At 43.8% G+C, this 14,281-nt stretch overlaps 1 protein-coding gene across 1 annotated transcript in view; it reads left to right on the forward strand.

Moving 5' to 3' along the window:
* Nucleotides 1-13,209: 13,209 nt before the first annotated feature.
* OTOA (otoancorin) overlaps nucleotides 13,210-14,281 on the forward strand; it is a 116,831-nt gene continuing 115,759 nt past the window's right edge. The window contains exon 1 of the mRNA XM_088451852.1: nucleotides 13,210-13,242. The gene's annotated coding sequence lies outside the window, so the exon portion shown is untranslated. The remainder of the gene's footprint in view (nucleotides 13,243-14,281) is intronic.

The following is a 14,281-nucleotide window of genomic DNA, read 5'->3' on the forward strand; positions in this document are numbered from 1 at the left end:
GGTGGCTCTGCAGCAGTGGGGTGGCCCCGGAGCTCTGCTCTTGCGGCGGGCCCAGTGGCCATTTTAAGTCCCAATGGCCATTTTGGGCGGTGCTCTGTTGGCACTGCTCCTTGGCAGCCAGGCTTCCATGCACTCACAGCTACCCTCTTGCAAGCAGTTTTATTGCCCCAGCAGCAGTGGCATGCCAGTGCCTGCATGCCGCTGCTTCACAGGTGCCCCATCCCGCCCTCGTATACGCTTCCTCTATAACCTCTTTATCCCTATTCACAAGGTCCCCCCCTTCTTTTGTTTGCATTAGTCCTCAGCTCACACCTCTATTTTACCTGTTATTTTACCTGGCTTTGCCAGCGCACCCCAGGTGCAGACTTCAACCTCTACCACCAGTTCCATGCCACCCACTTCCCTATACCTCACTGCTCCTGCGGCGGTACCTCCTTTTCTTTTTCCTCACCGGTCTCCTGTAGTTGCAGGTTGCTGTGGTTGCAGGTGGAGTTTTGGGAGAAGATTCAGTGGCTCGTGCAGTGGATCATGATGACCCTGTACATGTTGAGGCGGCCCCGGTGGTTGAGCCGGCGGTTACTCTGTGTAAAAGCAGTGTGGAGGAGGTTCTGGGATCACCTGGTTCTGTTAGAGGTCTGTCTGGCTCCGCGGTGTTTCCTCAAGATGATGCAGTCGTTTGTGCGGCTACTGTTCCAGTGCGGTGGCTAGTACTGATAATGATCCTGTGCATGTTGAGACGGCCATGGCGGTCAAGCTGGCGGCTCCGCCACATGAAAATATTGAGTATGGCTTCCTCGCAGAAGCTTTGTTGAGGAGGTTCTGGGACCATGTGGTTCTGGTGAGTATGATTGTGTCACAATTTTTGCTATGACTCCAGTTTTGTCTCATTTTCCGTTTACCTGGCGCTCCCGCGGAAGATTGACAGGAGGGTTGTGCAGCGGTTAGACAGGGGGTCAGGCGATAATTTCAGGGAGGCAGGTGAAAGGGGTTAGGAAACAAGGATACTATACATTGTGTGAATTCAGCTTTTTCTGTGCGCTTTGCATTTCAGTGAATAAGGATCCGCGGAAGTAAATTTGCTGGAATTTCTTGCTTATTATGGGATGTCATAGGGTGGAATCAGGCTACATAAGTTAGTATTTCAATTTTTGTGAATATAATAATTTGGTTGTAGGGCATGCTCAGCTTTGCCTTGGGCTATTTGGCAAACTGAGGGCCTGATTCAGACCCGGTCGCAAGTGCTGAGCATTCGCAACCGGGTCGATGGTGGCCCACAGCGCATGCGCACGACGGAGCCGGCTCCCAAAAGGCATAACCACCATACCGTCATGGTTCCGTCCGCATTGGGCATCAAAATCACCCCATGCCAAATTTCTGGACCAGACACACATGTAAATCACATGTACAGATGTACAGTACTATTAATAAAACTACCCATGCTCCGCAATTAGGGCCTGATTCAGAGCCGCTCGCTCTGACAGAGTGCTCGCTCTGAATCAGGGACGGGCATTTTTTTTATTGGATCTGCCTCTTGGCCGCTGGCGCCAACCCGAATTGTTTACCAACCAAACGTTGAACGGCTAGCATTCAGCAATTGGGGGGTGGTGAAGGGATTTTCTAATTTTTCCTCCCGGGAGCCTTGATATGGCCCAATGTGGTTCACAGGTAGGGGTTTTTTAGTTTTTCCTCTTCACTTGGGTTATTTGTTTTCCCTCTTATGCATCCCTGCTAGTTAGTTGCTATGTGTCTTCTTAAAGTTGTGTCGGGATGGTTGGGTTTGGTGTGGTACTCATGGTACAGAACTTTGTTGCTCACTGGGATTGCAGCAGTTGACGGTTTGGTTTGAGAATGATGTGCGAGGTTTGGTGTAGAGTTTCATGCTTGATTTCTTGTGTCCTCGGTGGTCAATTGGGTGTGCCTGACTAGGGGGTTTTGCCTGTCGGGGACAACGATGTGCAGCAGCTGAAAGGTGTGGAGTGATCGTTTGTGGTGAGAAGTTTTTGTTGGGATAAAGGCCGAATGGAAGGATTGTGAGATCTGTAATGGTGCCTAGTGTGACTTGGAGAGTGGTGTGTAAGCATGGTGCGTTAGACAGAGTGAGGAAGAAGGTGAATGTGTCAGAAGCCTGTCATGCGTTGTCACTGGGTGGCTTGGTTCTGAGTCATATCTTTTAGTTGGCGATTTAACTCTGTATTTTCAATCCTGATTGAAGGGCATTTTCATGGCTTAGATCTGTTTGCTTATTAAGGATTTCTTGTTCTATGCTTGGTCGTGTTGGGTGGCGGGCCAGTTTCCTTTGGAGTCTGGCTTTGGCGGGAGTATGCTGCAGCTCAGTGGCTTTATGTGGAGCTAGATACGTGGTGGGGGCACTTGCCCTTGATGAACCTGGCAAATTTGTCCTGCTCCGTGCGAGGGGACCCAGGCGCCTTTGTGCGAAAGCATCTCGGATTGGCCCAGGAGGGAAGTGGGACCCTCGCAACATTTAGTGTGTCTAGAGGGGGGATGTGTCAGTCGTTCCCCGAGTATTTGAGAAAAGTAAAAGCTAGAACTGAGCCTGCCATGTCTCTTTGCCACCCTGGTTAGGTTAATTAATTATAAATAAAAGCTGTGACCTTTTAGCCAAGCTCTTGTTGTCTGTGTCGTTATTTATTAGCTTAAGTTAAGTAAGCTAGACAAGGTTGTTAAGGGTTAGAAGCAATAAACCAATGTATATCTTATAGTAGGCGAAGGCTGGATAAGCATGAGAATAACTAAGAATACTATGTTTTTTGCTGTATAGCTGTTGAGGACAGCCTTGTTGCTGGGCAGATTATAAGGCTGTCTGGTCAGCTGGTTGGGTGAGCCAATGATATTGCTTGAGGGAGTGGTCAGATGATCAGTATATATTGGCTTGTTTGCATCTAGACAGCATCTTTTTTCTGGATCTTTGAAACCCAAGATCCCACCCGTTACTGTTTTTTTGTTGTGTCACACTAACCTTTTCTTCCCAATTTAGGGGAGGTGCAGCATGGCGGGAGTACGCTGCAGCTCAGTGGCTTTATGTGGCGCAAGATACGTGGTGGGGGCACTTGCCCTCGATGAACCTGGCGAATTTGTCCTGCTCCGTGCACGGGGACCCAGGCACCTTTGTGCGAAAGTGTCTCGGATTGGCACAGGAGGGAAGTGGGACCCTCGCAACGTTTAGTGCGTCTAGAGGGGGGACGTGTCAGTCGTTCCATGAGTATTTGAGCAAAGTAAAAGCTAGAACTGAGCCTGCCATGTCTCTTTGCCACCCTGGTTAGGTTAATTAATTATAAATAAAAGCTGTGACCTTTTAGCCAAGCTCTTGTTGTCTGTGTCGTTATTTATTAGTTTAAGTTTAGTAAGCTAGACATGGTTGTTAAGGGTTAGAAGCAATAAACCAATGTATATCTTACTGGAGAGAATGATGGGAGATTGGAGGTGAGTGGGACAGAGATGAGATATGGGGGTGTGGAGCAGACATGGAAGGGAGACGGCATGGGGGGAGTGATTGGAAAATAAATGAGAGATGTGGGTGAGGGAGACATAGAGATACCAAGCTGGGGAGGAACTCCTGCAAAACTGGGCACAATAGCTAGCGACCTGCTGTATGAGGGGTCCAAATTACTAGTATATACACTATGTAGACAAAAGTGATTGGACACTGAAAGCAAATAGATCGAGATGTTATTGGCGTCAGTACTTTGTAGGTCCACCACGTGCAGTGATTACTGTAGACACCCTTCTTGGATACTGTCCACAAGTTCCTGGACAACAACAGGCAGTATGTTTTACCATTCCACCTTAAGTACAGTGACCAACTGTGACACTGAAGAAGGTCAAGTCAGACTAGAATGCACCCATCACTCCAATTCGTTCCATAGGTTCTCAATAAGGGTTAAGATCTGGACTCTAAGCTAGCCAGTCCATCCAGGTTACCAAATTTTCTGTATACCTGTCCAGCGTCGCCCTGGAAACATGACAGGTGGCATTGTCGTCCTGATAAAAACATTTGTTGGAGAACTGAAAGTGCATGGGCCTCCCTACCAAGTAGAAAAAATACACACACAAGGGAGTGCTATAGTAAAAAGTTACAAATTCATTTAATGTAACATAATTGTTAGACTAGATTTTACACCTTACATGTAATAAAACCGCTTAATATGGCCAAAAATAATTAAAATATATAAAAAACTAGTATAGAGTAGGGCAAATAGCCTCAAGAAGAAGTCCACTATGCCTTTAGAAATCCATTTAAAATGCAGGGATCCACTTTGTGAAATAACATGTACATTTATCCAGGTATACAATATATGGATCAGTAAGCCCAAATACTGGCTTTTCAAGCTCAACCTCCTCACCGTGAATCAACCTCACCACCTTGCAGATCTTGATCCCCAGTACTCGGTCCCGGAGTAGCAGCGGTGGGAGGGCAATACCTCAGTGAATTACCCACCCCGTGAGATGTACACGGGGTACGTAATTCACCCCGCTTCTGAAGAAACCGTTACACGTTTATAATGGAGAAACCGGTTAAGGACTTATTACGCAGGCTTGCCCACTATTGCCACAGATTTTGATGATTTATAAGAGAACAATCGGGACCCCGTGGATACAAGCAATTTGGATCTATTACGCTACTCCACCTGCGTCTCCCTCCCTAAACACCGGCCGATGATGTGTTGCTCCCGCTGACACAGCTCCATCTTCAACATCAGGTGGATGCATGTACATCTCACGGGGAGCATAATTCACTGAGGTATTGCCCTCCCTCCACTGCTACTCCGGGACCGAGTACTGGGGATGAAGATCTGCAAGGTGGTGAGGTTGATTCACGGTGAGGAGGTTGAGCTTGAAAAGCCAGCATTTGGACTTACTGATCCTTATATTGTATACCTGGATAAATGTACATGTTATTTCACAAAGTGGATCCCTGCATTCTAAACGGATTTCTAAAGGCATAGTGGACTTTATATTTGTTCTTCTTGAGGCTATTTTGCCCTACTCTATACTAGTTTTTTATATATTTAAATTATTTTTGGCCATATTAAGTGGTTTTATTACATGTAAGGTGTAAAATATATTCTACCAATTATGTTATATTAAATGAATTTGTAACATTTTACTATAGCACTCCCTTGTGTGTATTTTTTCTGCTGTATATTTAGGGCCTGATTCAGACCCACTCGCGAGCGCTCGCAAGCGGGTCGATGGTCCCCGACTGCGCATGTGCCACCTCCGGCGTGCGCATGTGTGAGACACCCGTACTGCGACGGCAGCTCCGTCGCAGCGAGTCTCGACTACAAGACGGGGCGGTTGTCGATGTTGATTGACAGCTCGCTCCGTTCTGTAGGCGGGGAGGGGGGGTGGCTGCACAAACGCAGGTGTTCCCTTAGGAACGCCTGGCGTTTGTGGGCGGCCCTATTATTAGAGCAGGAAGTCAACTCGGACTCGATAATCGCAACCATCGCCAGGCCGCTCGCAAAAGCTGTGGGTGGTCACCCATAGCTTAGCGATCGGCCTGGAGGCCGAAAAAAAGTGGCTCTGAATCAGGCCCTTAGTGTTTCCAGAACCTTTTTGGGAGCTGCAATATGGGTAACAATTAATTATTAATATAGATACATTTTTGCGCCTGATTTAGATATTGAGTTATATCAGTGTTCCAATCTCCCTACCAAGTGTTCTTTGTCGAAACTGCCACATTAGTGGCCATTTGGAACTTGTGTGCAATGGTATGCATTTCGCTTGCGCACTGGTGTCCAATCACTTTTGTCTGCATAGTGTATATTGAGAGTCAGTATGACACCACTGCATTAGGCACATAAGATTATTCTGCAGGAAAGATCTGCTGCATTATCATGTACAAAGCACATAGCATTTACTAGGATAAAAATCAATGAGAGCTGGTTCTTCCCAACTGCTATCTACGATTGACTTTTGCCTGTTGCATTATGCTGGTCTGCAGGGTCTAATTATGGCTGCACGCTATCAAAAATAATATCTGTGGCACACGTAGTCCCATTAGAGCAAGGGTTCCCAACCACGGTCCTCAAGGCACACTAACAGTCCTGGTTTTAAGGATAGCCATACTTGAGCAAAAGCAACTTAATTAGTAGCTCAGTTATTTTGATTAGACCATCTGTGCTTTAGCATGGATATCACTAAAACCAGGACTGTTAGTGTGCCTTGAGGACCGACGTTGGGAAACACTGCATTAGAGTCTTGCTCCTATGTGAATGTACAACATCATCTGCACTGTTTCTCTGTATAATGGTTTGAAACCTAGGAGAGAACAATTTATGGGGAGGTTAGACAAGATTAAGCTGAACATGGGTCTACAAATACAAATATTTATCTTGGTTTTATCATTGAAATAAATAAAAGGGTGGCAATAAAAATTACAATAATGTAAATGGTGCTACTATGTATCACAGGTTGAAAATAAATATCTTTCAGGCAGAGAAATAAATATGAATCACTCAGCTTATACCTCCTATAGTGTATTACAGCCAATTTGAGTACACTATCTAAATATGCAAACTCAACAATGCACAAACATTATTAGATGCCAAGTTCAAACATGTCAGCTGTATAATCTTCGTTACCTGCACATGTGGATAGATGGATGGATATTTCCTCAGCATGCATTACATGGGGCGCTACAAGTGTATTCTCCTATGGCAGGGTTTCCCAATCACGGTCCTCAGGGCACACTGAAGCTGGCCACACATCTAAAGATTATCTATCCAACCAGCCAACTAGTTGATTGGTTGGAATGAAAATCTGGTAAGGAATACAATCAGCAATTTGCTCCCAAACGCTGGAAAATGGACAAAAACTGTTGTTTGAACTAATAGTTTAGATCAAACATTTAACAAACTTGTCTGTACGGCCATTTTCATCTGTTTTCTGGCATTTAGGAGCAAATTGCTGATCATCATTTACTATCATACGTTACCAGATTTTCATTCCAACCAATCAACAAGTTGACTGGTTGGATGTAAGTTGGTCTAGTGTGTGGCCAGCTTAACAGTTCAGGTTTTAAGGACAGCCATACTTGAGCACAGGTTTCTTAATTAGAACCTCAGTTATTTTGATTTAAGCATCTGTGCTCAAGCATGGCTACCCCTAAAACCTGGACTGTTAGTGTGCCTTGAGGACCGTGGTTGGGAAACACTGTCCTATGGTGTCTGGAACCCTTAACAAGGCCCTCTATCTCCTCTATCAAAATGACTGAGGTCTCCTCTTGGCTCCGATGCTAGGCATAAACCTAGCCAACCAGTGTAGTACAGAATTGTATAAATGACTTTGACTGTGCAGAGATTTTATATACTAAGTTAATGCATGGGCGACAGCTGTGTGGAAGTCCTTGAGTCATACTGTATGTGTTATTTACCCAAGAGTTTCAATTAGATTTTTATTTGCTACTGCTCATGACAGCAAGCTAAATTACATTCTAGAAAAAAAGGTCTATATGTAAATCTGGCAAGCAAAGGTAACTACTGTGGGTGTTAGGTATTGGTGTAGCTACACTTGTGTCATTCGATCTGGTGGTTTTTCTGTAATCAGATCTCGGGTCGTATTGAGAAAATGACTCCCCTGGCCCACATCATGTTCCTTCGCTGCTGACGCCACTGACCTTAGTACACAGAGCTTAGGAGTTTTCTGTTACTGCAGCATTACCTGTTTCCTGAACTAACAAATATCAACGGTTTCAAAAACTGCAAGTACCAGCACAAGAAAGGTGAGTGTCTTTATATAGCCTTCTTTCTGGTCTCTCTAATGCAGCCCACATTCCACATATAGTTACATGACTGCAAGTACCAGCACAAGAAAGGTGAGTGTCTTTATATAGCCTTCTTTCTGGTCTCTCTAATGTAGCCCACATTCCACATATAGTTACATGACTGCAAGTACCAGCACAAGAAAGGTGAGTGTCTTTATATAGCCTACGTTCTGGTCTCTCTAATGTAGCCCACATTCCACATATAGTTACATGACTGCAAGTACCAGCACAAGAAAGGTGAGTGTCTTTATATAGCCTACGTTCTGGTCTCTTAATGCAGCCCACGTTCCACATAAAGTTACATGACTGCAAGTACCAGCACAAGAAAGGTGAGTGTCTTTATATAGCCTTCTTTCTGGTCTCTCTAATGCAGCCCACATTCCACATATAGTTACATGACTGCAAGTACCAGCACAAGAAAGGTGAGTGTCTTTATATAGCCTACGTTCTGGTCTCTCTAATGCAGCCCACATTCCACATATAGTTACATGACTGCAAGTACCAGCACAAGAAAGGTGAGTGTCTTTATATAGCCTACGTTCTGGTCTCTTAATGCAGCCCACATTCCACATAAAGTTACATGACTGCAAGTACCAGCACAAGAAAGGTGAGTGTCTTTATATAGCCTTCTTTCTGGTCTCTCTAATGTAGCCCACATTCCACATATAGTTACATGACTGCAAGTACCAGCACAAGAAAGGTGAGTGTCTTTATATAGCCTACGTTCTGGTCTCTTAATGCAGCCCACATTCCACATATAGTTACATGACTGCAAGTACCAGCACAAGAAAGGTGAGTGTCTTTATATATATATAGCCTTCTTTCTGGTCTCTCTAATGCAGCCCACATTCCACATATAGTTACATGACTGCAAGTACCAGCACAAGAACGGTGAGTGTCTTTATATAGCCTTCTTTCTTGGTCTCTCTAATGCAGCCCACATTCCACATATAGTTACATGACTGCAAGTACCAGCACAAGAAAGGTGAGTGTCTTTATATAGCCTACGTTCTGGTCTCTCTAATGTAGCCCACATTCCACATATAGTTACATGACTGCAAGTACCAGCACAAGAAAGGTGAGTGTCTTTATATAGCCTTCTTTCTGGTCTCTCTAATGCAGCCCACATTCCACATATAGTTACATGACTGCAAGTACCAGCACAAGAAAGGTGAGTGTCTTTATATAGCCTACGTTCTGGTCTCTCTAATGCAGCCCACATTCCACATATAGTTACATGACTGCAAGTACCAGCACAAGAAAGGTGAGTGTCTTTATATAGCCTTCTTTCTGGTCTCTCTAATGCAGCCCACATTCCACATATAGTTACATGACTGCAAGTACCAGCACAAGAAAGGTGAGTGTCTTTATATATATATAGCCTTCTTTCTTGGTCTCTCAATGCAGCCCACATTCCACATAAAGTTACATGACTGCAAGTACCAGCACAAGAAAGGTGAGTGTCTTTATATATATATAGCCTTCTTTCTTGGTCTCTCTAATGCAGCCCACATTCCACATATAGTTACATGACTGCAAGTACCAGCACAAGAACGGTGAGTGTCTTTATATAGCCTTCTTTCTTGGTCTCTTTAATGCAGCCCACATTCCACATATAGTTACATGACTGCAAGTACCAGCACAAGAAAGGCGAGTGTCTTTATATAGCCTTCTTTCTGTCTCTCTAATGCAGCCCACATTCCACATATAGTTACATGACTGCAAGTAGATTTTATTTCCTGTTGAAAGAATTGAGTGTTTCACCCTCTATGCCTGCATTATCCTGACTCTCAGTGTTGCTCTTTTACAGAAAGTGTCCTTTACTATTTATTTCTCCATATATCTACATATATTGCTCAGTAACAACCACCTTTTCAGACGTCCTGAAGATCTTTATTCAAGCATCACATACTTAGGGGCATATTTGCTAACTTGGATTTACAAAACATATTTTGCCTACCAGATTTAAAATGGCAATAATTCTTAATGCAAAACCAGCCTGATTTTGCATTTATTATTATTGCCCTTTTAAATATGGCAGGCAGAATGTGTAAAAATCAAGGATTTTTAAAATCTACTGCTTAGTAAGTATGCCCCTAAAGCCCCGTACACACTGGACGACATATTTGAACAATATGAACGATAACATCTTTGAGCTTACATAGAACACTAATTTTTGTTAGAAATTTTCACACTATAAGGGGGATACAGAAAAAAGAAAGGGGAATAACATAGGGGGATACAGGCATGTGATTCATTCACAGACATTTTTGAGAGATTGTACCCAAAGGACAAAGTATATATGGCATAAAGCACCCAACAGGAATCAGCCAGCAGGTACAGACCACAACTAAAAGCCTGGAAATCTCATAGCAGACTTCCCACTTACTTTATGATTGCAATCACCTGTGTTAAAAACACCCCCCAGCAATTCATCAGTTTAACACAAGTGACTGCATTTGTAAATTAAGTGGAATGCACAGGAGCAGATCATTTTGTACTTGGTGGAAGGGGGGATGTAGTTATGATCCCAGCGGTCGGGATGCCGGCGCTCAGAAAGCTGGCGCCGAAAATCCACCAGTAGAAATACCGGCTGCTGACATCTTGACAGTAAATATGAGGGTTAGGGTTAGGTTTGGGTTTAGGCTGCAGAAGGGGAGAGTTAGGCTGCGGGGAGGATTAGGTTTAGAGGCAGGGTTAGTGTTTGGATACTTACCTGCAGGTGTCTGCATTCTCACCTAGAGGTGATATTTCCTAAAGTGCAGGTTTTTAGAAGTGGAGATGTTGCCTATAGATTCTAGCTATTATCTTCTAGAAGTTGCTAGATAAATGTTAAGTAGAATCTGATTGGTTGCTATGGGCAATATCTCCACTTCTAAAAACCCGCACTTTAGTAAATATACCCCCTAGTCGGGATTCTGAGTGTCAGGATCCCGTACCCAACTTTAAAGGGGTCATGTTGGAGGGCCTGCTGTAGGAGCAGGACAAATAAGGGTTGCGGTCGGGATGCCGCTGGTCAGAATCCCGACAGTCAGATCCCGACATCATCAGGTAGGTACTCTAATGCTAACCCTAACCCCTATTCCTTCCTCCACAGTGCCTAAACCTAACCTCCCCCTAGTGCCTAGACCTAACCTCCCCCTACACGCACCCTACATCTAACCCTCCTCCCTTAGTGCCTAAACCTAACCCTAACCCCTAAACCTAACCCCAGATACTTACCTTTGGGATGCCGGTGGTCGGGATACTGGAGCTGGTATCCCAACGCTGTTGGGATTATGGCGCCGGTATTTAGACCGTCGGCATCCCGAACACCAGGACTACCTCCCGACAAATAAGTGCCTGACATAGGCAGATAAGGCAAAAGAAGGAATGAGTTTGGGGTCAGCTGCATCGTGTCCGGTACTGTAATGATGACATATAAAATACACCTCCCTCTCTTGATCTTGTAGGTGGAATTGCAGGCTATGATCAGCTGAGTGTATGCAGAGATCTATCTGGTGTTGGGAGATCTCTTGCACCAGGTATAGAGCTGGTGCAAATGCACTCTAGTAATGATGAGAGAGCTACTTTCGCAAGAAGATTGGATAGGGGCGGTGCGGCCGCAGAGATGCATACAACTCTGCATACGACATAATAACTTCATTTAATTCCATACAGGCAATGCAGCTATACTTATTGTAGTTATTAATAGATGCAGCAGGCAGTTTAGGATTTGGGGCACTTTGTGCAGGAAAACATACGTGGAAGGGCAATGATGAATTTGCACTGCAATGTCCCCCACCCCCTCCCTGCACCGCCCACCTATATCGCTGCCATGTCCCCCAATGTGCTGATCTGGCTGCTCCCTCTTGGTTTATGGTTTTAACTTTAGAAGAGTATTGTCCTCTCCCCCTAGCAATGGCCCTGGGCCAGGGTCGGACTGGCCTACAGGGGTGCAGGGAAACCCCCGGTGGGCCCCACTGCCTGAGGGCCCACCCCCTCCTCAAGGGATCAGGGTCCAGACTGTGCACTAGTATTATATTGCACAGGACTTTGGTGTATTTTCTACAATGTATTGCTGTTATTAGTCTGGTACATTATTATGCATTCACTAGCAATATTTACCATATCTATATATTTTAAGGGACCCAGACCCAATTTGCAGGCTGGTCACACCCCTAAGTATGGGCCCCTATCACTGCATTCCCCTGGTGGGCTCTCCACGCCCCAGTCCGACACTGCCCTGGGCAATCCTACTGGCAGCCATTTGTCCTGGGCTCTACGGTTAACCATCTTTAAATGGCTGCTGAGTGCTGGTGTGAGTGTAAGAACCAATCATAAGCCACTCTCTCTTGTGACACGTGATTGGGTTTTCTACTTACAGACTCCTTCCCCAGAGCTGTGACGAAGCAGGAGACTGATAAAAATGGCTGCACATAGAGGTCCACAGGTGCCTGCTACTGGATTTGCTTTTTAAACCATAGTATAGTGGATTTAAATGGGTCTCACTTAGTGGCATACAAATCCCATGGGAAGTATAATTCCCCTATTATAGGGCCACTAAAGCCTCAAATGTTTATTGACAGATGTGAACTATGAAGGGAATATATATTATACTTGTATAATAGGACAATCCACTGCAGCTCTGTGAAAGAGTTCTTGTGTCTTGATGGGATCTAAAGCAGGTCAGAATACTGAAATTGCAGTCATTTGAGTTTGTATGAAACCACTGTCCTTGTATTTAAGTGGTAATTTTACTCTCCATGTTTACTGAGGTGGGAAATTCACATCATTGCAGCATATGCTCATCCACCCTGCAGGTAGGTAAAAGCTCTCTATAGGGAATGATTAAGGGCATGAGAGTAGCTATAGTGGGTTCCATTGTTATGGGGCCCAGAGGCTTTGTGGGACACTGACCAAAGTTATATAGTTGCATAACAATTTCCCGTATTTGCCTGGTAAGCAATTGGGTCCGACCTGTTGCACAGCCTGAATGGGATGACATTAAATTTTCAGTGAGAGGTGTGTGTAGTTATTATAATGGAAATGGGACCCTGTAATGTACAATCCCCTCCAGTTCAGATACCATATTACAGTGCCTTCAAGTTCAGATTATACCAAATATGGTATACAGTAATATGTGTGCTCATTGTAATGTGGTATAATATGAACTGAAGGGCACTATAATATTACATCATATTGTCACCTCCTTTTCTCTCTATTAAGGGGATACTAGGTTACCAACCCTTTCAATGTCTATTAAATGCTATTACTTTCTATTTAGTCAGTGCTTCCACCCAAGTATTTATGATCGTTGTGGGTCTACTTGGGAAAACCCAACAGTTAATATAGTGTGTTACAACTATATTATATATATATATTTTTCCCCAGCAATATCAACAACTCACACTCTTCTCGGTTTCTTTCTCTCTCCAGGACCGGTCTCGGACACAGCCACGCTTTAGGAGAGGCAGGTAAGTAACAATACACAAGCGGTATATTTTTTCCTTTTAAATGTAACAGTATACACTTACACTATACAATAGTATACAAAGGTAAAAATATCACAGAGAATATGATGTTAACTCTACTACTTCAAAGTAATTGTACATCTTGGCACAATACAGCTTACTGTTCCAAAACTAAATACACTCAATAGAAGATATGTTCCTGTTCTGAGAGTAGTTTGTCTAGTGTCCCGATATAACAATGCTTGAAATAGTTTCACAAAGTTAAAAGTCCTTTGCAGGTGAACTGACAGTGGTATATGGATACTCAACTAACAGATGGGATTTAGGAATTGAAATCCCTTCCTTTTTCCTGTTTTGTAATCCTGAACAGCAAATTGTATTAGGGTTTAGTATATTTCCTTGATAACTACAGCTGAGAGCTTTTTTAAAAGATCAATAACACTTGCAGAGTTGGTAACTTGGCTGGTTGTTTGGTATTCCTGTTCCTGTAGTATTATAAATCCTGTATTATGTGAAGATCCATCACAGTAGATAGACTAACAAGGTGACATACTTCTCAATTGTAGAATAGTCCCTCCAGGACATTTAAGTAAAGCATTCATCAGTAACCTCTTAAAGTGAAGGCAAACCTCCCATATATCAGCTGCTCTGTGTTTTCTCACTTTAGTCTATCAACCTTGTTTCCCTGCAAATTAATCCCAAGGGGAGATCTGAATGATGCACAGTATTTATATATCTATGCAGGGGGACACTACTGACTGGGTCTCCAATGTAGGGATTATATTAGATATCAGCTGCCTGATTGTCTAGACTGCTCTAATACAGGTGATAGCTTTACTGGAGTATATACTATTGTAGACTGAGCTTTAGTACTCTGAATGCTGCTGAATTAACAGTACTTGTTATTAATGATACGATCCTAGCAATGTGGGATAATAGTCCTCCTCCTTTCAGTTAGCTGTCTTTTGTCTCTCCACTTGAGTATAACACTGGGTGCTGAGTATGATTTGTGTTAGCAGATACAGTACTTTGACAGGCTCAC

Source organism: Taudactylus pleione, unplaced genomic scaffold, assembly GCF_031769625.1.
Source record: "Taudactylus pleione unplaced genomic scaffold, aTauple2 ptg000032l, whole genome shotgun sequence".
Classification (NCBI taxonomy): domain Eukaryota; kingdom Metazoa; phylum Chordata; class Amphibia; order Anura; family Myobatrachidae; genus Taudactylus; species Taudactylus pleione.